Source organism: Somniosus microcephalus, chromosome 12 (genome assembly GCF_052327205.1).
Source record: "Somniosus microcephalus isolate GS21.2 chromosome 12, FLI_Smic_1.0, whole genome shotgun sequence".
NCBI classification, from domain to species: Eukaryota; Metazoa; Chordata; class Chondrichthyes; order Squaliformes; family Somniosidae; genus Somniosus; species Somniosus microcephalus.
Genome location: NC_140998.1, coordinates 171,288,628 through 171,310,226, shown reverse-complemented (window position 1 = coordinate 171,310,226; position 21,599 = coordinate 171,288,628).

Here is a 21,599-nt window from a genome sequence, read left to right as displayed (position 1 = left end):
ACCCAGACCAAAGATACATGGAATAAAAGTGAAAGTGACAGGATTCTCAGGTACTGATATACCAGTGAAAGGAAGATGCATTGTCAAAGTAACACACAAGGACAGAGAGCACACGCTAGCATTAATCGTGGTGCCAAAGGATGTGCAAGCCATACTAGGTTTAAAAGCCTGTGAGAGACTGAACCTGGTAAAGAGAGTCCTAGTTGTGGAAAGCGAAGGAGACACAGTCTATGATGAACTGAATGTTGCGTACACACCGGGTAAGCTGATGTATACAGCAGACACGTTGTCCAGAGCTGTTGACCCAGGAGAGCCCGCAAACACAGTGAAAAGACTGATGTACAAGGCAAAAGACAGTGGAACTGACTTCTACCAGAGCATGCTTGTATACCGCACAACGCCGCTCGAGTGTGGTATGTCACCAGCCCAACTCCTGATGGGACGTCGGCTAAGGTCAAACCTACCCATCCCGGAGAACCTCCTGAAAACAAAAGAGGGGGAGAAAGTGAGGAAGTTCAAAGAACAACAGAAAGAAAAGCAAAAGTACTACTTTGACAGAGGAACACAAAACCTACCTGAACTCCACACTGGTGACCAAGTAAGGTTCAAAGACAAAACAAACACATGGACTCCGAAGGGAACTGTCCTGAGTGAAGTTCAACCAAGATCATACACCATTCAGACAGATGAGGGTGCTGTTCTGAGAAGAAATCGTCGAGACCTTCTCATGGGACCAGCCACAGCATGTCAAGAGACTGATACAGTTGAACAACCTGATCACACAGCTGAGAAACCATCATCTGAGGCAACAACTCAGATTCAAGGACAATCAATCAGAAAATCCTCAAGACACGTGAAGCCTCCTGAGAGACTCATTGAGCAAATTTAAGGACTATTGTTATAGAAGGAAGTAATGTTATCTTATTCTTTCTTCAAGTTCTAGTGTATTGACATATTTCATGTGAACACACAAAGCGAGGTTAAAAAACCTTGATCATGATAATGATAATGTAAGTTCATTAAGTGTTACAGTTAAAATGCAGATTAATACAAAGAAAACATGTTGTTAGTTAAAAGTAAAATACTTTTGTTTTAAGAAAAGGAGATGTAATGATATCAGCAAATAGAGATGGTATTTGCCTGTTCGATTATGATGCCTTACCAGCAAGTTTGCATGTATTGATTGCTTGTGCCTGACCAGCAGAGGGCATGTGACCGAGACAAGTAAGGCAGTTTATTTTAGTTTCAGTTTCGTTCTAGATGCATCACTAGCATCGTGTCTCCTGTGAAGCTGTATAAAGAGTTGAACAGACGTTAGATTAAAACTCATTCTCTTTCATGAATGTGTCGTCATTGAACCCACAAAGAAATCAATACACTGAGTGTCATTAATGCCAGGCTCAGGCTGTGTATAGGAATTCCTGCTCTCCCAGGGCTATCGGGATCTTCTCAGCTCACAGTAGGAGCTGGACTGGTACGGAACAGGGAACTGATATCGGAAATTGGAGCAAATGTCAGCACGTGTGCACTGTCCTGAAAAGCCTGGAGTCCGCAGGTGACACACAGTTGCCATGTGCTCCCTGTGAGGGTCCTAGTGTAAGAGGATAGAGGTCAGGCAGCGCCACTGACACCATACCCTAGTATGAGTGACGGAGACAGCAAAGAAATATTCAAAACTATTTAACAGTGTACGGGGAGGATATTCAGTATCATACACTGCACCCCACCTAAATAGAGCAGGTCAGTGTATGGGGAGAGTGTTCATTATAGGGAGAGGAGATTGGGCAGGGATATAATGGGGGAGGAGATGGCTCGGTAATATAATGGGAGGAGACGGGGTCCGGATATAATGGCTGAGAACTCGGTGGAGAGGGTGAGCTGGGTGGAGACGGTGAGCTCGGTGAAGATAGTGAGCTCGGTGAAGACAGTGAGCTGGGCGAAGACACTGATGAGGGCTCGGTGGAGACTGGGGAAATGGGGGTTGGGGAAGGAAGGTTGGGGAGAGACTGGGGAATGAGTGTCGGGAGAATGGGAAATGGGGTTGGGGGAAGAGGGAATGGGAGCAATGTTCCCGTTGAGCTGCACGGCCATGCAGCAGTCTGGAGGTCCCGCACAAGCCGGCTCACTCTCTGGGGAATGGGGATCAGGGAGACTGGGGAATGGAGGTTGGGGGTAAGGGGAATGTGGAATGGTTATCGGGCAGGGGGAATGGGGGTCGGTTGGAGAAGGGGCAATGGGGGTTATGGGGAAGGGGAAGTGGGAGTCGGGGGAATGGGAGTTGGAGAGAATGGGGGCCGTGAGACTGGAGAATGGGGTGGGGGAATGGGGAATGGGGTGGGTCGGGGGAAGGGGGTCGGGGATGGGTGGAGAGAGTGAGATGGGGTGTGGGTGTGGGTGGGGTCTAGCATTTCCTGTTGAGTCCGGAGCAACTACAATAACATGGTGAGTGGGAGCAACACCGAGAGGAGTGGCCAGTTAAAGGGCAAGTGAAACCTGGGGACTGTATTGTGGGTAGATACTGAAAGATTGTTTCCATAGGTGGGCGAAAGGGGAATGGAGGCTGAGGATTCTCACTGGGTCACCCAGTCAGAAAGAAGGTTCTTGAACTGAGGGCTATTAGACTGTGGTTTGCTTCACCATAAGTGACTATTGAGGTAGAGATCAGAACATCATTTAAAAGGGAATGGAATAAATATTTGAAAAGGAGAAATATAAAAAAATCTATGGGGGTGGATGGGGCTACAGGAGAGAGTGCCAGGGGCCGAATGGCCTCCTGTGCTGTAAATAGCAGAGATGCATTTAAGGGGCAGCTAGATGAACACAGGGAGAAAGGAATAGAAGGATATGCTGATATCCTTGATGAAGAGGGGTGGGAGGAGGCTCGTGTGGAGCAGAGCCCCGGCATAGACCAGTTGTGCCGAATGACCTGTTTCTGTGCTGTAGACTCGATGTAAATTGTAATTTCTATGATTCTATGAAAATTCTCCATTATTGAGCCCGAGCCCAGGAGGTGGATTAGAAATAAAAACAGAAAATGCTGGAAATACTCAGCAGGTCAGGCAGCATCTGTAGAGAGAGAAACAGAGTTAACATTTCAGGTCTCTCCCCCTCCCTCAGTCTCTCCCTCCCATCCCTCGGTACCTCCCCCTCTCACCCCTTGGTCTTTCCCCCCTCCCTCAGTCCCACCCTCCCACGGTCTCCCCGCTCCCTCGGTCTCTCTCACCACCCCCCCACAGTCTTTCCCCCCTCTCTCGGTCTCTCTCAACCTCCCTCGGTCCCACCCTCCCCCCCCACCCTTGGTCTCTTCCCCCTCCCTCGGTCCCACCCTCCCTCGGCATCCGCAGTATTTTGCTTTTGTACCTGAAACGTTAACTCTGTTTCTCTCTCCACAGATGCTGCCTGACCTGAGTATTTCCAGCATTTTCTGTTTTTATTTCAGATTTCCAGCATCTGCAGTATTTTGCTTTTGTATTGGTGGTTTAGAAATGTTGGTGCTGGACTGAGTTTAAGACAATGTGCCCTGTGAGCAGTGCCCCAGTCACCGAGCCCACTGCCCTTGGTGCGCTCTCTCGGTGTGGTTCAGGTTGGTCAATGCCGGCCAGGTTTGACATGTAAAGTTCAAGGACAGATCAGCTCTGACTGAGGTTCAGAGTTGTCTCCTTCACATAGAGCCTGAGTCCAAACCAGAGTCCAAGGAGATAGGGAGAGAGGTGAGGCCTATTATAAGTGGCATCGACTGGGGAGCCTGACCGCACCTTGAGCAGTGCAGGAGATTCTGGCCGTAGTTACAGGGTGACTATCAGCAGGTTATAGGATTACTGCTAGTTACAGGGTGACTATCAGCAGGTTATAGGATTACTGCTAGTTACAGGCAGGATATCAGGGTACAAAAAGAAAATACAGCAGATACTGGAAATCTGAAATTAAAACAGAAAATGCTGGAGATACTCAGCAGGTCAGGCAGCATCTGTGGCGAGAGAAACAGAGTTAACGTATCAGGTCGATGACCTTTCATCAGAACTGGAAAAAAGCAGGAAATGGAACAGATTTTTAAGCAAGTGTAAGAGCTGGGAAAGGTGGGAGTGGATGAAAGAACAAAAGGGAAGGTCTGTGATAGGATAGAAGGCAGGAGAGGCGAAGAGACATTAAGAGATATTAAGAGATACTCAAGGCAAAAGGAGATGGTAATAGGACATGCTGTGTTTGTACCGCTATACACAACTACATAAAATAATAAAGTAGCAGAGACTGAGAGTAACTTCAAGTGATCTTTACTGGGTAACTGGAACTTCGGCACTGACTGTACAAATCGATATGTGTCTGTTATATACGCTCGCAACTAAGGATGTACATCCGCAAAACAAAGTAGCCCCTTCAATGTTGTATACATTACACTTCCTCCCCCTTTAGTTTAATAGTATATTAACGCAAAATTTCTATAATTAACATACAGAGCCTGTCTTTACAGTAGCCTTTTGGTTTTCTTAAAAGTAACAAAATTCAAATTCCAACATAACATTTTATTTTGTCAACAGCCCTTTTACAAGTCAAGTCTCTGGGGAGGCCTCCTCTGCCTCTCTGGGTAACGTCTCTCCAGACTCTTTTGCTTTGGGGAATGAGACTGTACAGGTACAGGTGCATTAGGTGAGCTATCAACACAGGTAGAGCTCTCAGCTGTGGATGAGGCTGGTGCTGATGCTGATGAATCAGGAGTGTCTGTTTCCATGTCAGGTGAGTCTGGGTGAGGTATAGGGGTGTTTTCCACCTGAACACCCAGAATTTGGTCCACATGACATCTCAAAACATTCTCTCCCACATCCACTGTATACATCAGTGGTCCCTCTCTTGTGGATATTGTCCCTGGTTGCCACTTTTCCATCCGGAAATCACGAGCAAGAACTGACTGTCCCACACTGAAGCTTCTTGTTGGCTTAGCATTCAAATGTTTGAACTGTTTGTTCTCTACATCATGACGTACATTCGGTTTAAGAAGGTCCATGCGAGATCTCAGGTTCCTGTTCAGAAACATCATTGCTGGAGTCTGATTAGTGGCTGCGTGTATTGTGTTCCGATAAGCAAAGAGAAATTTGTCTATCTTGTGTTGCAGTGGTAGACTCTCGCTGCACATTGCTTTTATGGCCTTCTTGAAAGTCTGTACGAATCTTTCTGCCAAGCCATTTGTAGCTGGATGGTACGGGGCAGATGTGTAGTGCTTGATTCCATTTTTCCTCATGAAACCTTGGAATTCATCAGAGACAAATTGTCATCCATTGTCTGTGCAGATTTGTTCTGGTAGGCCATTTCTAGCGAACATGGTCCTCAGAACTGAAATGGTCTTTTCAGATGTGGATAATTTCATTTTAATGACCTCGGGCCATTTGGAATGTGCATCGACTGCAATCAAAAACATGGAGTCCATGAATGGTCCAGCAAAGTCGATGTGCACATGTTGCCATGGTGATGAGGGCCATTCCCATGAATGGAGAGGGGCTTGTGGTGGTGTGTTCTGGACCTTTTGACATCCTGAGCAGCTCTTTGTCAGGCCTCGATCTGTTTGTCAATTCCCGGCCACCACACGTAACCACGGGCAAGGCTTTTCATCTTTACCGTACCTAAAGTGGCCTTCATGCAGTTCATCTAGCACTCGGTTACGAAGCTTGGGAGGAATCACAACTCGTGAGCCGCACATCAGTGTTCTCCGACACACTGATAACTGCTCCCTCCTAGCTGAGAATTCTGGAAACAATGAGTCACCATGCGCTGGCCATCCCTTCACAGTGATGTCATAAACTTTTGACAATGTAGGGTCATTGCGTGTTTCTCTTTCAATGAGGGAGTTTGTCACTGGTAGCTGCTCAACTATTGTTGTGTGAAATACCTCTGCTGAGTCAACTGTTGTAGTTCTCTCTGAGGTCGGCAGTGGTAAACGTGACAAACCGTCGGCGTTGCCATGTTGCTTGGTCCCCTTGTATTCAATATCATACAGGTGAGCCCCTAGGAAGAGTGACCATCGTTGCAGCCGTTGTGCCGTCATCACTGGAACGCCCTTCCTTGGGTTGAAGATTGAAATGAGAGGCTGGTGGTCAGTTAACAGTGTAAACTGTTGACCATACAAGTAGTGGTTGAATTTCTTGACTCCCCACACAAGGCTGAGGGCCTCTCGGTCAATCTGTGCATAATTGCGTTCAGCTGTAGTCAATGATTTTGAAGCAAAGGCTATTGGTCTTTCTGAGCCGTCTGGGAACTTATGTGACAACACAGCACCAATGCCATGGGGTGAAGCATCACATGCCAGTGGAATAGGTAAGGATGGGTCAAAGTGAGCTAGCACCTCTTCTGAAGTAATGAGTCTTTTACTCTCTTGAAAAGCTTGTTCACAGCTGTCACTCCACTTCCATTGTGACCCTGTCTGTAGCAGTGCATTTAGTGGATGTAACACTGTGGATAGGTTGGGCAAGAACTTGTGATAGTAGTTCACCAGCCCAAGATATGATCTCAACTGAGACACATTTTCAGTGTTGGTGCATTAATCACAGCTTCAATCTTTACTGGAGACTTGTGTAAATCGTCCTTGTCAATCACATGTCCACAGTATGAGATTTCCTTTTTGAAAAACTCACACTTGTCTCGGTTCGCTCGAAGCCCATACTCCTGTAACCTGATGAGCACCTGTTCGAGGTTGGAAAGGTGGTCGTTGTCATTCTTGCCAGTAATGATGATGTCATCAAGATAACACTGAGTACCTGGAATCCCCTGCAGGACTTGGTCCATTGCCCTTTGCCAGATTGCAGGAGCTGATGCTATTCCGAATACCAGCCGATTGTACTGGTAAAGGCCTTTGTGCATATTTATTGTCAGGTACTTCTTTGATGCATCATCAATTTCCATTTGGAGATAGGCCTGGGCCAAGTCAATCTTTGTGAAGCATTCCCCTCTTGACAGGGAAGCAAAGATGTCCTCAATGCAAGGCAATGGGTACTGTACTGTATGGAGGACTGGGTTAACAGTCACTTTAAAGTCTCCGCAGATGCGCACTTTTCTTGGCTTTCCTGGTTTTGTGCTGGAGGTTTTCTTCATCACTGGAACTATAGGTGTGGCCCATTCACTCCAATCCACCTTGGACAGGACCCCTAACTGCTCCAAGTTCTCCAGCTCTGCTTCTACTGAAGGGCGAATTGCATAAGGCACTTGTCTGGCCTTGTGGAACTTTGGATTTGCGTTCTCCTCAATCTTATTTTTTGCTTTCATGCCCTTAAGTGTTCCTATTCCCTTCTTGAACACTTCCTGAGAGTCAGAGAGTATTTGTGACAGTCTCGCAGGAGTGGCGTTGCTGTCCTCCTTTGCTGACACAAACAGTGCTTGGATGGTGTGCCAATCCAACTATTTTCCTGAGCCATTCGCGTCCCAGCAATGGTGGTCCTCCATTTTCCACTACATAGGGGTTCAATTGCGATATTTTTTTTTCTTTGTATGTCACTGTCACTTTTACCTTTGGGGCACACTCTTTGTCCTGTGTATGTCTTTAACAGTATTTTAGTTGGCCTTAGCGGTATGTGTGAAAACAGTCATTTGTAGTCATGTACAGAGATCACTGTTAAAGCTGAGCCTGTGTCCAACTCCATTTTCAACCTAACTCCTGCCACTTCTGGAGTAACCCATATTATTCTGTGATAGCAGAGACTGAGAGTAACTTCAAGTGATCTTTACTGGGTAACTGGAACTTTGGCACTGACTGTACAAATTGATACGCGTCTGTTATATACGCTCGCAACTAAGGATGTACATCCGCAAAACAAAGTAGTCCCTTCAATGTTGTATACATTACAGGACAGGTTAAGAAACAAAAGATGGCTCTAGATGAAGTGTAAATTGCGCTGGCAGAATGAAAGACAGCTGCCATGTGGGAGAGAAGAAAAGAAGGTATGATAGGGGCCAGGTTAGATCTGAAATTGTTGAACTCAATGTTGAGTACAGAAGGCGGTAAAGTGCCTAATCGAAAGATGAGGTGCTGTTCCTCGAGCTTACGTTGAGCTTCAGTGGAGCAATGCAGGAGGCCGAGGACAGTGAGGTCTGAGTGGGAGAGGAGCGGAGAATTAAAGTGACAGGCGACTGGAAGCTCGGGGTCCCCCTTACAGACTGAAAGGAGGTGTTCTGCAAAGCGGTCACCCAATCTGCGTTTGGTTTCCCCAATATTGGAGACCGCATCGTGAGCAGCGAATACAGTACACTTAATTGTAAGAAGTACAGGACTGCCCTTGTAGACCCATCGTTTCAGCCTGTTCTTGCCCCACGGAACTTATCTCTTCCTATCTCGACTCTATTTTTTCTCCCCTTGTCCAGTCTCTTCCCACCTATATCCGCGACTCTTCCAACACCCTCCACCACTTTCACAGTTTCCAGTTTCCCGGCCCCAACCGCCTCCTTTTCACTATGGACGTACAATCCCTCTACACCTCCATCCCCCACCAGGATGGCCTGAGAGCGCTCTGCTTCATCCTTGAACAGAGGCCCAACCAGTCCCCATCCACCACCACCCTCCTCCGCCTGGCTGAACTTGTTCTCACATTGAACAACTTCTCCTTTGACTCCACTCACTTCCTCCAAATCAAAGGTGTTGCTATGGGAACCTACATGGGTCCTAGCTATGCCTGCCTTTTCGTGGGATATGTGAAACATTCTTTGTTCCAGTCCTACTCGGGTCCCCTCCCTCACCTCTTTTTCTGGTACATTGATGACTGTATTGGTGCCGTTACCTGCTCTCACCCTGAACTAGATAATTTCATTCACTTTGCTTCCAATTTCTGCCCTCCCCTCACCTTCACTTGGTCCATCTCCGACTCTTCCCTTCCTCGACTTCTCCGTCTCCATCTCTGGGGATAGATTATTGACCAACTTTCACTACAAGCCCACTGACTCCCACAGCTACCTGGACTACACTTCCTCCCACTCCGCCTCCTGTAAGGACTCTACTCCATTCTTCCAGTTTCTCCGTCTCCGCCGCATCTGCTCTGATGATGCCACCTTCCATACCAATGCTTCTGACGTGTCTTCCTTTTTCCTCAACCAAGGATTCCCCTCTACTGTAGTTGACACGGCCCTTGACCGTGTCCATTCTATCTCCCACACTTCTGCCCTCACCCCTGCCTCTCCCTCCCGGAACCACGATAGGGTTTCCCTTGTCCTCACCTTTCACCTCACCAGCCTCCATATTCAATGGATCATCCTCCGCCATTTCTGCCACCACCAAACACATCTTCCCCTCACCTCCCCTTTCAGCATTCCGAAGGGACCACTCCCTCCGCGACACCCTGGTCCACTCCTCTATCACCCCCAACACCCCTTCCCCTTCACCCGGCATCTTCCCGTGCAAGCGCAGGAGATGCAACACATGCCCTTATACCTCCCCCCTTCCCACTGTCCAGGACCCCAAACACCCCTTCCAGGTGAAACAGCGATTTACTTGTACTTCTTCCAATTTAGTATACTGTATTCGCTGCTCACAATGTGGTCATAGATACATAGATACATAGAAGATAGGAGCAGGAGTAGGCCATTCAGCCCTTAGAGCCTGCTCCACCATTCAATGAGATCAAGGCTGATCATCCAAATTCAGTACCCGGTCCCTGCCTTCTCCCCATATCCCTTGATCCCTTTAGCCTTAAGAAATATATCCAACTCTTTCTTGAATATACTTAATGAACTGGCCTCCACCGCCCTCTGTGGCAGAGAATTCCACAGGTTCACCACTCTCTGGGTGAAGAAATTCCTCCTCATTTCAGTCCTAAATGGCTTACCCCTTATCCTTAGACTATGACCCCTGGTTCTGGACTCCCCGGCCATCAGAAACATCCTTCCTGTACCGAGTCTGTCCAGGCCTGACAGAATTTTATAGGTTTCGATGAGATCCCCTCTCAATCTTCTAAACTCCAGTGAGTATAAGCCCAATCGACACAATCTCTCCTCATACGTCATTCCTGCCATCCCAGGTATCAGCCTGGTGAATTTTCGCTGCACTCCTTCCATGGCAAGAACGTCCTTCCTCAGGTAAGGCGACCAAAACTGCACACAATACTCAAGGTGTGGTCTCACCAAGGCCATGTACAACTGCAGCAAGACATCCTTGTTCTTGTACTCGAACCCTCTTGCTACGAAGGCCAACATACCATTTGCCTTCTTAACCGCCTGCTGCACCTGCATGCTTACCTTCAGTGACTGGTGTACAAGAACACCCAGGTCTCTTTGCACTTCCCCTTCTCCCAATCTATTACCATTCAAATAATAATCTGCCTTCCTGTTTTTGCCACCAAAGTGGATAACCTCACATTATCCACATTATAGTGCATTTGCCATGTTCTGCCCAATCACCCAACCTGTCCAAATCGTGCTGGAGTTTTACGACATCCTCCTCACAGCATACCCTCCCCCCCAGCTTTGTGTCGTCTGCAAATTTGGAGATATTACATCCAATTCCCTCGTCCAGATCATTAATATATATTGTGAACAGCTGGGGTCCTAGGACCGATCCTTGTGGTACCCCACTAGTCACTGCCTGCCACTCGGAAAACGACCCGTTTATTCCAACTCTTTGCTTTCTGTCCGCCAACCAGTTCTCTATCCAAGTCAATACCTTGCCCCCAATCCCATGTGCCTTAATTTTGCACGCTAATCTCTTATGCGGGACCTTATCGAAAGCCTTCTGAAAGTCCAAATACACCACATCCACTGGTTCTCCCTTATCTATTTTACCAGTTACATCCTCAAAAAATTCCAGTAGATTAGTCAAGCATGATTTACCTTTTGTAAATCCATGTTGACTTTGTCCGATCCAGTCACTGCTTTCCAAGTGCTCTGCTATTACATCTTTTATAATGGACTCTAGCATTTTCCCCACTACCGATGTCAAGCTTACCGGTCTATAATTCCCCGCCTTTTCTCTACCACCTTTTTTGAATAGTGGGGTAACATTAGCTACCCGCCAATCCATAGGTACCGTTCCAGAGTCTATCGAGTTCTGGAAGATGACCAGCAATGCATCTACTATTTCTAGGGCCACTTCCTTAAGTACCCTGGGATGTAGATTATCAGGCCCTGGGGATTTATCGGCCTTCAGTCCCATCAATTTTCCTAACACCATTTCCCTACAAATACTGATTTCTTTCAGTTCCACCCTTTCATCAGACCCTATGTTCCCCGGCATCTCTGGGAGGTTATTTGTGTCCTCCTTTGTGAAGACAGAACCAAAATATGTATTTAGTTGGTCTGCCATTTCTTTGTTCCCCATTATAAATTCCCCCGATTCTGACTGCAAGGGACCTACGCTTGACTTCACCAATCTTTTTCTCTTCACATATCTATAAAAGCTTTTACAGTCAGTTTTTATGTTCTCTGCAAGCTTACTCTCATATTCTATTTTCCCTTTCTTAATTAATCCATTTGTCCTCCTTTGTTGAATCCTAAACTGCTCCCAATCCTCAGGATTATTGCTTTTTCTGGCCAATTTATATGCCCTCTCCTTGGACCTTATGCTATCCCTAATTTCCCTTGTTAGCCACGGTTGGGTCACCTTTTTTGTTTTATTTTTTATGCCAAACTGGGATGAACAAATTCTGTAGTTCATCCATTCGGTCTTTGAATGTTTGCCATTGCCTATCCACCGTCAACCCTTTGAGTGCGATTCCCCAATCAATCCTACCCAACTCGCTCCTCAGACCATCATAGTTTCCTTTATTTAAATTGAGGACCCTAGTCTCCGAGTCAACTACTTCATTCTCCATCTTAATGAAGAATTCGATCATATTATGATCGCTCCGACCCAAGGGGCCTCTTACAACAAGATTGCTAATTAATCCTTTCTCATTACATAATACCCAGTCTAAGATGGCCTGATCTCTGGTTGGTTCCTCGACATATTGGTCCAGGAAACCATCCCGTAAACACTCCAGGAATTCCTCCTCCACAGTATTGTTACTCATTTGGTTGGCCCAATCTATATGTAGATTAAAGTCACCCATGATGACTGCTGTGCCCTTATTGCACGCTTCTTTAATTTCTCTTTTAATGCCATCCCCAACCTCCGCCTCACTGTTTGGAGGTCTATAAACCACTCCCACTAACGTTTTTTTCCCCTTAGTATTTCTCAATTCTACCCATACAGATTCCACCGCATCAGAGCTAATATCCTTCATTACAATTGTGTTAATCCCTTCTTTAACCAGTAATGCTACCCCACCTCCCTTTCCTTTTTGCCTATCTTTCCTGAATATCGAATACCCCTGGATGTTGAGTTCCCAGTCCTGGCCTTCCTTGAGCCACGTTTCCGTAATCCCAACCAAATCGTATTTGTTTACTTCTATTTGCGCAGCCAATTCATCCACCTTATTACAAATGCTCCTCGCATTAAGACACAAAGCCTTCAGGCTTGTTTTTTTAATGCTCTTAGACCTAATTCCTAATTATTCTAATTTGGTCTCCTCTATATTGGGGAGACCAAATGCAGATTGGGTGACCGCTTTGCGGAACACCTCCGTTCAGTCCGCAAGGGGGACCCCGAGCTTCCGGTCGCCTGTCACTGTAATTGTCCGCTCCATTCCCACTCAAACCTCACCGTCCTCGGCCTCTTGCATTGTTCCACGGAAGCTCAGCATAAGCTCGAGGAACAGCACCTCATCTTCCGATTAGACACTTTACAGTCTTCCGGACTCAATATCGAGTTCAACAATTTCAGATCATATCCTCGGCCCCTATCGTATATATATTTTCCACACTTTTTCTTTTGTTTGTGTTTTCTGTTCTTCTCTCCCACATGGCAGCTGTCTTTCATTCTGCCAGCACAATTTACACTTCATCTAGAGCCATCCTTTGTTTCTTAACCTGCCCCATTACCATCTCCTTTTGCCTTGAATATCTCGTAATGTCTCTTAACCTCTCCCGCCTTCTATCCTATCACAGACCTTCCCTTTTGTTCTTTCATCCCCTCCCCCCTTTCCCAGTCCCGACACTTGCTTAAAAATCTGTTCCATTTCCTGCTTTTTTCCAGTTCTGACGAAAGGTCATCGACCTGAAACATTAACTCTGTTTCTCTCTTCACAGATACTGCACGACCTGCTGAGTATCTCCAGCATTTTCTGTTTTTATTTCAGGATATCAGGCTGTTTCACCTATTACTAGAGGTTTTATATATATATATATATATATATCTCAGTGAGTTATTGTATTACTGTTGATTATGACGGAAATCTGTGTTACCAGTGTTACCATTAGTTATCAGTGCAATTTCAGCGAGTTACTATTAGATACTGGTGGAATCAAAGCTCCTCCTACCTCGGATTTCCCCTCTGCGAATCCCACCCGTGTCCTCTGTTTCCCCTACCCCTCCCTCAGCCCCTCCCCCTCCCTTAGCCCCTCGCGCTCTCATGGTCACTGCCCCTCCCTCGGTCTCCTCCCACCCCTCGGTCTCCTCCCACCCCACCTCCCTCAGTCTCCCCCCCCTCAGTCTCCTCCCTCCCTCGGTCTCTATTCTATTTCCAAGTTTGCAGACGACACAAAGCTGTGTGGGTGTGTGTGCTGTGAGGAGCATGCAGAGAAACTCCAGTATGATTTGGACAGGTTGGGTGATTGGGCAGATGCATGGCAGATGCAGTATAATGTGGATAAATGCGAGGTTATCCACTTTGGTGGCAAAAACAGGAAGACAGATTATTATCTGAACGGCAATAGATTGGGAAAAGGGGCAGTGCAATGAGACCTGGGTGTCCTTGTGCACCAGTTGCTGAAGGTAAGCATGGAGGTGCAGCAGGTGGTTAAGAAGGCAAATGGTATGTTGGCCTTCGTAGCGAGAGGATCCGAGTACAGGAACAAGGATGTCTTGCTGCAGTTGTACAGGGCCTTGGTGAGACCACACCTTGAGTATTGTGAGCAGTTTTGGTCACCTTATCTGAGGAAGGATGTTCTTGCCATGGAGGGAGTGCAGCGAAGATTCACCAGACTGATACCTGGGATGGCAGGAATGACGTATGCGGAGAGATTAGGTCGATTGGGCTTATATTCGCTCGAGTTTACAAGAATGAGGGATCTCATTGAAACTTATAAAATTCTAACAGGACTAGACAGATTAGATGCAGGAAGGATGTTCCCGATGGCGGGGGTATCCAGAACCAGGGGTCACTGTCTAAGGATAAGGGGTAAGCCATTTAGGACTGAGATGAGGAGGAATTTCTTCACCCAGAGAGTGGGGAACCTGTGGAATTCTCTACCACAGAAGGCAGTTGAGGCCAATTTATTAAATGTATTCAAGAAGGAGTTAGATATATTTCTTAAGGCTAAAGGGAAATGGGGAGAATGCAGGGACAGGGTACTGAATTTGGATGATCAGCCATGATCTCATTAAATGGTGGAGCAGGCTTGAGGGGCCAAATGGCCTACTCCTGCTCCTATTTTCTATGTTTCTGTGTTTCTATGTCTCCCCCTCCCTCAATTTCCCCCCTCCCTTGATTCCCCCCCTCCCTCGGTCTCTCCAATGCCCTCCCTTGGTCTCCCCCCTCCCTCGGTCTCTCCACTCCCCCCCACCTCAGTCTCCACCCTCCCTCGGTCTCCACCTATTTCAGTCTCTCCACCCCCCTCCCTCGGTGCCTCCACCTCTCTCGGTCTCTCCACCCCCCTCCCTGGGTCTCCCCCCTCCCTCGGTCTCCCCCTTCCCCCTCCCTTGGTCTCCCCCCTCCCTCGGTCTCTCCACCCCACACACCCCTCAGTTTCCCCCCTCCCTCAGTCCCATGCTCCCTCAGTCTCTCCACCCGCCTCAGTCTCTCCACCCACCACACCCCTCGGTCCCCCCACTCCCTCGGTCGTCTCCCCCCCTCCCTCGGTCTCCCCCCCCCCCTCCCCTCGGCCTCCCCCTCCCATCCTCGGTTTCTCCCTCCTCCCCTCAATGTCGCCCCTCACCACCGACTTCCAGTCTCGACCCTCACCCCCAACCCCATCCTCAGTGTTCCAGATTTCCACTATCCTTTAAGTGAAGAAGTGCTTCCTAATTTCACCTCTGAATGGCCTGGCTCTAATTTTACAATGAGCCCCTTGTTCTGGACTGCCCCACCAGAGGAAATAGTATCTGCCCCATCAAATCCTTTTAATATGTTGAACACCTCGTCCGATCACCCCTCAACCTTCTAAACTCAAGGGAATACAAGCCTAGTCTATGCAACCTGTCCTCATAATTTAACTCTTTTACCCCGGTATTATTCTGGTAAATATGCGCTGCTCCCGCTACAAGGCCAGTATATCCTTCCTGAGGTGTGGGGCCCAGAACTGAACACAGTGCTCCAGACAGGGTCTAACCGAAGCTCTGTAAAATTGAAGCATCGCTGTACTGCACAGTGCTAGAATATCAACAGGGGACAAATGAATGAGCAATCATGCAATTTCTGCGAAGGGAGCCTTTTCCCGGTGGGCACTCGGTTGATGTCTGCTCCGATGCCCGCTGCCAGCTTCATTCTGCCCTTGTACATCTGACAACAGTCGGAGATGCTGCAGTTCGGAGGAGCGGAGGGTCAGTTATTGTGAGCTGCCGCCATCCGCCTCACACCAGAATGTTAGCTCCCAAACAAAACACCTCACTGCAACTCAATCCTGCTCCCCGGCTCGTCGCCACGGCAGCCTTGTCAACAAGCCGCCTCTCTGTGGTCTGTGTTTGTGTATGGTTTCAGAGTTAAACAAGGCCAGTGCCAGCGAGGTGGCAGGTTCAGCTGGTGAGCGGAGTGAGCCAGGACTGTTGGAGTCTGTCCGCAGAATATGTGGAGCTGAGAGCGAACCAGGCAAAGAACTGGCCAAAACAAGGCTCCGTCACCTTTCAATTCTGCTGATTCATTAGCGGATGTTATTTCCCATTGATAATTGATCGATTTACTTACCTGCAATGAGCATCCCTGTGTCAGTATCGCCTATTCCACTCCTCTATCTCCGTGTGTCAGTCTCACCTGTTCCACTCCTCTATCTCCCTGTGTCACACTCACCTATTCCACTCCTCTATCTCCATGTGTCACTCTCACCTGTTCCACTCATCTATCTCTCTGTGTCACTCTCACCTGTTCCACTCCTCTATCTCTCTGTCACTCTCACCTGTTCCACTCCTCTATCTCTCTGTGTCACTCTCACCTGTTCCACTTCTCTATCTCTCTGTGTCACTCTCACCTGTTCCACTCCTCTATCTCTCTGTCACTCTCACCTGTTCCACTCCTCTATCTCCCTGTGTCACTCTCACCTGTTCCACTCCTCTATCTCTCTGTGTCACTCTCACCTGTTCCACTTCTCTATCTCTCTGTGTCACTCTCACCTGTTCCACTCCTCTATCTCTCTGTCACTCTCACCTGTTCCACTCCTCTATCTCTCTGTGTCAATCTCATCTGTTCCACTCCTCTATCTCTCTGTGTCACTCTCACCTGTTCCACTCCTCTATCTCTCTGTGTCACTCTCACCTGCTCCACTCCTCTATCTCTGTGTGTCACTCTCACCTGCTCCACTCCTCTATCTCTGTGTGTCACTCTCACCTGTTCCACTCCTCTATCTCTCTGTGTCACTCTCACCTGCTCCACTCCTCTATCTCTGTGTGTCACTCTCACCTGCTCCACTCCTCTATCTCTGTGTGTCACTCTCACCTGTTCCACTCCTCTATCTCTCTGTCACTCTCACCTGTTCCATTCCTCTATCTCCGTGTGTCACTCTCACCTGTTCCACTCCTCTATCTCTCTGTCACTCTCACCTGTTCCATTCCTCTATCTCCGTGTGTCACTCTCACCTATTCCACTCCTCTATCTCTCTGTCACTCTCACCTGTTCCACTCCTCTATCTCTCTGTGTCACTCTCACCTGTTCCACTCCTCTATCTCCCTGTGTCACTCTCACCTGTTCCACTCCTCTATCTCCGTGTGTCACTCTCACCTGTTCCACTCCTCTATCTCCCTGTGTCACTCTCACCTGTTCCACTCCTCTATCTCCCTGTGTCACTCTCACCTGTTCCACGCCTCTATCTCACTGTGTCACTCTCACCTGTTCCACTCCTCTATTTCCGTGTGTCACTCTCACCTGTTCCACTCCTCTATCTCTCTGTCACTCTCACCTGTTCCACTCCTCTATCTCTCTGTCACTCTCACCTGTTCCATTCCTCTATCTCTCTGTGTAACTCTCACCTCTCCACTCCTCCATCTCTCTGTGTCACTCTCACCTGTTCCACTTCTCTATCTCTCTGTCACTCTCACCTGTTCCACTCCTCTATCTCTCTGTCACTCTCACCTGTTCCACTCCTCTATCTCTCTGTGTCAATCTCACCTGTTCCACTCCTCTATCTCTCTGTGTCACTCTCACCTGTTCCAGTCCTCTATCTCTCTGTGTCACTCTCACCTGCTCCACTCCTCTATCTCTGTGTGTCACTCTCACCTGTTCCACACCTCTATCTCTCTGTGTCACTCTCACCTGTTCCATTCCTCTATCTCCGGGTGTCACTCTCAGCTGTTCCACACCTCCATCTCTCTGTCACTCTCACCTGTTCCACTCCTCTATCTCTCTGTGTCACTCTCACCTGTTCCACTCCTCTATCTCCCTGTGTCACTCTCACCTGTTCCACTCCTCTATCTCCGTGTGTCACTCTCACCTGTTCCACTCCTCTATCTCCCTGTGTCACTCTCACCTGTTCCACTCCTCTATCTCCCTGTGTCACTCTCACCTGTTCCACCCCTCTATCTCACTGTGTCACTCTCACCTGTTCCACTCCTCTATCTCCGTGTGTCACTCTCACCTGTTCCACTCCTCTATCTCTCTGTCACTCTCACCTGTTCCACTCCTCTATCTCTCTGTGTCACTCTCACCTGTTCCACTCCTCTTTCTCTCTGTCACTCTCACCTGTTCCACTCCTCTATCTCTCTCTGTCACTCTCACCTGTTCCACTCCTCTATCTCCCTGTGTCACTCTCACCTGTTCCACTCCTCTATCTCGGTGTCACTCTCACCTGTTCCACTCCTCTATCTCTCTGTGTCACTCTGACCTGTTCCACTCCTCTATCTCCCTGTGTCACTCTCACCTGTTCCACTCCTCTATCTCCCTGTGTCACTCTCACCTGTTCCACTCCTCTATCTCCCTGTGTCACTCTCACCTGTTCCACTCCTCTATCTCCCTGTGTCACTCTCACCTGTTCCACTCCTCTATCTCTCTGTGTCACTCTCACCTGTTCCACTGCTCCATCTCTCTGTCACTCTCACCTGTTCCACTCCTCTATCTCTCTGTCACTCTCACCTGTTCCACTCCGCTATCTCTCTGTCACTCTCAGCTGTTCCACTCCTCTATCTCCCTGTGTCATTCTCACCTGTTTAACTCCTCTATCTCTCTGTGTCACTCTCACCTGCTCCACTCCTCTATCTCCCTGTGTCACTCTCACCTGCTCCACTCCTCTATCTCTCTGTTTCACCCTCATCTGTTCCACTCCTCTATCTCTGTGCCACTCTCACCTGTTCCAATCCTCCAGCTCCCTGTGTCACTCTCACGTGCTCCACTCCTCTATCTCTCTGTGTCGCTCTCACCTGTTCCACTCCTCTATCTCTCTGTGCCACTCTCACCTGTTCCACTCCTCTATCTCTCTGTCGCTCTCACCTGTTCCACTCCTCTATCTGTCTGTCACTCTCACCTGTTCCACTCCTCTAGCTCCGTGTGTCACTCTCACCTGTTCCACTCCTCTATCTCCCTGTGTCACTCTCACCTGCTCCACTCCTCTATCTCTCTGTGTCACTCTCACCTGTTCCACTCCTCTATCTCCCTGTGTCACGCTCACCTGTTCCACTCCTCCATCTCCCTGTGTCACTCTCACCTGTTCCTCTCCTCTATCTCCGTGTGTCACTCTCACCTGTTCCACTCCTCTATCTCTCTGTCACTCTCACCTGTTCCATTCCTCTATCTCTCTGTGGCACTCTCACCTGTTCCACTCCTCCATCTCTCTGTGTCTCTCTCACCTGTTCCACTTCTCTATCTCTCTGTGTCACTCTCACCTGTTCCACTCCTCTATCTCTCTGTCACTCTCACCTGTTCCACTCCTCTATCTCTCTGTGTCACTCTCACCTGTTCCAGTCCTCTATGTCTCTGTGTCACTCTCACCTGCTCCACTCCTCTATCTCCGTGTGTCACTCTCACCTGTTCCACTCCTCTATCTCCCTGTGTCACTCTCACCTGTTCCACTCCTCTATCTCCCTGTGTCACTCTCACCTGTTCCACTCCTCTATCTCTCTGTCACTCTCACCTGTTCCACTCCTCTATCTCTCTGTGTCACTCTCACCTGTTCCACTCCTCTTTCTCTCTGTCACTCTCACCTGTTCCATTCCTCTATCTCTCTGTGTCACTCTCACCTGTTCCACTCCTCCATCTCTCTGTGTCACTCGCACCTGTTCCACTCCTCTATCTCCCTGTGTCACTCTCACCTGTTCCACTCCTCTATCTCCCTGTGTCACTCTCACCTGTTCCACTCCTCTATCTCTCTGTGTCACTCTCACCTGTTCCACTCCTCTATCTCCCTGTGTCACTCTCACCTGTTCCACTCCTCTATCTCTCTCTGTCACTCTCACCTGTTCCACTCCTCTATCTCCCTGTGTCACTCTCACCTGTTCCACTCCTCTATCTCGGTGTCACTCTCACCTGATCCACTCCTCTATCTCTCTGTGTCACTCTGACCTGTTCCACTCCTCTATCTCCCTGTGTCACTCTCACCTGTTCCACTCCTCTATCTCCCTGTGTCACTCTCACCTGTTCCACTCCTCTATCTCCCTGTGTCACTCTCACCTGTTCCACTCCTCTATCTCCCTGTGTCACTCTCACCTGTTCCACTCCTCTATCTCTCTGTGTCACTCTCACCTGTTCCACTGCTCCATCTCTCTGTCACTCTCACCTGTTCCACTCCTCTATCTCTCTGTCACTCTCACCTGTTCCACTCCGCTATCTCTCTGTCACTCTCAGCTGTTCCACTCCTCTATCTCCCTGTGTCATTCTCACCTGTTTAACTCCTCTATCTCTCTGTGTCACTCTCACCTGCTCCACTCCTCTATCTCCCTGTGTCACTCTCACCTGCTCCACTCCTCTATCTCTCTGTTTCACCCTCATCTGTTCCACTCCTCTATCTCTGTGCCACTCTCACCTGTTCCAATCCTCCAGCTCCCTGTGTCACTCTCACGTGCTCCACTCCTCTATCTCTCTGTGTCGCTCTCACCTGTTCCACTCCTCTATCTCTCTGTGCCACTCTCACCTGTTCCACTCCTCTATCTCTCTGTCGCTCTCACCTGTTCCACTCCTCTATCTGTCTGTCACTCTCACCTGTTCCACTCCTCTAGCTCCGTGTGTCACTCTCACCTGTTCCACTCCTCTATCTCCCTGTGTCACTCTCACCTGCTCCACTCCTCTATCTCTCTGTGTCACTCTCACCTGTTCCACTCCTCTATCTCCCTGTGTCACGCTCACCTGTTCCACTCCTCCATCTCCCTGTGTCACTCTCACCTGTTCCTCTCCTCTATCTCCGTGTGTCACTCTCACCTGTTCCACTCCTCTATATCTCTCTGTCACTCTCACCTGTTCCATTCCTCTATCTCTCTGTGTCATTCTCACCTGTTCCACTCCTCTATCTCCCTGTGTCACTCTCAACTTTTCCACTCCTCTATCTCTCTGTGTCACTCTCACCTGTTCCACTCCTCCATCTCCCTGTGTCACTCTCACCTGTTCCACTCCTCTATCTCTCTGTGTCACTCTCACCTGTTCCACTCCTCTATCTCTCTGTGCCACTCTCACCTGTTCCACTCCTCTATCTCTGTGTCACCCTCACCTGTTCCACTCCTCTATCTCTCTGTGTCAATCTCACCTGTTCCACTCCTCTATCTCCCTGTGTCACTCTCACCTGTTCCACTCCTCTATCTCTCTGTGTCACTCTCACCTGCTGCACTCCTCTATCTCCCTATGTCACTCTCAACTGTCCCACTCCTCTATCTCTCTGTGTCACCCTCACCTGTTCCACTACTCTATTTCCCTGTGTCACTCTCACCTGTTCCACTCCTCTACCTCCCTGTTTCACCCTCACCTGTTCCACTCCTCTATCTCTCTGTGTCACTCTCACTTGTTCCACTCCTCTATCTCTCTGTGTCACTCTCACCTGTTCCACTCCTCTATTTCTCAGTGCCACTCTCACCTGTTCCACTCCTCTATCTCTCGGTGTCACTCTCACCTGTTCCACTCCTCCTTCTCTCTGTGCCACTCTCACCTGTTCCACTCCTCTATCTCCCTCTTTCACTCTCAAATATTCCACTCCTCTATCTCTCTGTCACTCTCACCTGTTCCACTCCTCCATCTCCCTGTGTCACTCTCACCTGTTCCACTCCTCTATCTCGATGTGTCACTCTCACCTGTTCCACTCCTCTATCTCTCTGTGTCACTCTCACCTGTTCCACTCCTCTATCTCTCTGTGTCACTCTCACCTGTTCCACTCCTCTATTTCTCAGTGCCACTCTCACCTGTTCCACTCCTCTATCTCTCGGTGTCACTCTCACCTGTTCCACTCCTATATCTCTCTGTGCCACTCTCACCTGTTCCACT